Source organism: Triticum aestivum, chromosome 3A (assembly GCF_018294505.1).
Source record: "Triticum aestivum cultivar Chinese Spring chromosome 3A, IWGSC CS RefSeq v2.1, whole genome shotgun sequence".
In the NCBI taxonomy this organism is placed as follows: Eukaryota; Viridiplantae; Streptophyta; class Magnoliopsida; order Poales; family Poaceae; genus Triticum; species Triticum aestivum.
The window spans coordinates 613801755-613804137 of NC_057800.1; positions in this window are offsets into that span (position 1 = coordinate 613801755).

Here is a 2383-nt window from a genome sequence, read left to right on the forward strand (position 1 = left end):
AAGCTAACGGATGGGTCTTGTCCATCACATCATTCTCTAATGATGTGATCAACATTCATAAAATGACAACACATGTCGATGGCTAGGAAACTTAACCATCTTTGATTAACGAGCTAGTCAAGTAGAGGCATACTAGGGACACTCTGTTTGTCTATGTATTCACACATGTACTACATTTCCGGTTAATACAATTCTAGCATGAATAATAAACATTTATCATGATATAAGGAAATATAAATAACAACTTTATTATTGCCTCTAGGGCATATTTCCTTTAGTCTCCCACTTGCACTAGAGTCAATAATCTAGTTCACATTGTCATGTGATTTAACACCAATAGTTCACATCTTTATGTGATTAGTTCACATCTCCATGTGACTAACACCCAAAGGGTTTACTAGAGTCAATAATCTAGTTCACATCGCTATGTGATTAACACCCAAAGAGTGATCATGTTTTGCTTGTGAGAGAAATTTAGTCAATGGGTCTGCCACATTCAGAGCCGTATGTGTTTTGCAAATTTACTGTCTACAATGCTTTACACGGAGCTACTCTAGCTAATTGCTCCCACTTTCAATATGTATCTAGATCGAGACTTAGAGTCATCCAGATCGGTGTCAAAGCTTGCATCGATGTAACTCTTTACGACGAACTCTTTGTCACCTCCATAACCGAGAAACATTTCCTTATTCCACTAAGGATATTTATGACCGTTGTCTAGTGATCCACTCCTGGATCCAAACTTATGGTGAAGTACACAATAGGTCTGGTACACAACATAGCATACTTTATAGAACCTATGACCGAGGCATAGGGAATGACTTTTCATTCTCTTTCTATTTTATGCCATGGTTGGGTTTTGAGTCTTTACTCAACTTCACACCTTGCAACACAGGCAAGAACTCTTTCTTTGACTGTTCCATTTTGAACTACTTCAAATCTTGTCAAGGTATGTACTCATTGGAAATATATCAAGCGTCTTGATCTATCTCTATAGATCTTGATGCTCAACATGTAAGTAGCTTCACCGAGGTCTTTCTTTGAAAAATTCCTTTCAAACACTCCTTTATGCTTTTCAGAAAATTCTACATCATTTCCGATCAACAATATGTCATTCACATATACTTATCAGAAAGGCTGTAGTGCTCCCACTCACTTTCTTGTAAATACAGGTTTTTTTCGCAAGTCTGTATAAAACTATATGCTTTGATCAGCTTATCAAAGCGTATATTCCAACTCCGAGATGCTTGCACCAATCCATAGATGGATCGCTGGAGCTTGCACACTTTGTTAGCATCTTTAGGATTGACGAAACCTTCTGGTTGCATCATATACAACTCTTTTTTAATAAATCCATTAAGGAATGTAGTTTTGATATCCTATTTGCCAGATTTCATAAAATGCGGCAACTGCTAACATGATTCGGACAAACTTTTAAGCATCAATACGAGTGAGAAAATCTCATCGTAGTCAACACCTTGAACTTGTCGAAAACCTTTTGCGATAAATCGAGCTTTGTAGATAGTAACACTACTATCAGCGTCCGTCTCCCTCTTGAAGATCCATTTATTCTGAATGGCTCACCGATCATCGGGCAAGTCAATCAAAGTCCATACTTTCTTCTCATACATGGATCCCATCTCAGATTTCATGGCCTTAAGCCATTTCACGGAATCTAGGCTCATCATCGCTTCCTCATAGTTAGTAGGTTCATCATGGTCTAGTAACATGACTTCCAGAACAGGATTACCGTACCACTCTGGTGCAGAACGTACTCTAGTTGACCTACGAGGTTCGGTAGTAACTTGATCTAAAGTTTCATGATCAACATCATTAACTTCCTCACTAATTGGTGTAGGCATCACCAGAACTGATTTCTGTGATTAACTACTTTCCAATTCGGGAGAAGGTACAATTACCTCATCAAATTCTACTTTCCTCCCACTCACTTCTTTCGAGAGAAACTCCTTCTCTAGAAAGATCCACTCTTAGCAACAAAGATCTTGCCTTCAGATCTGTGATAGAAGGTGTACCCAACAGTTTCTTTTGGGTATCCTATGAAGACACACTTCTTCGATTTGGGTTTGAGCTTATCAGGCTGAAACCTTTTCACATAAGCATCGCAACCCCAAACTTTAAGAAACGACAGCTTGGGTTTCTTGCTAAACCACAGTTCATACGGTGTCATCTCAACGGATTTTAGACGGTGCCCTATTTAACGTGAATGCAGTTGTCTCTAATGCATAACCCCAAAACGATAGTGGTAATTCGGTAAGAGACATCATAAATCGCACCATATCTAATAAAGTACGGTTACGATGTTCGGACACACCATTATGCTATGGTGTTCTAGGTGGCATAAGTTGCGAAACTATTCCTCATT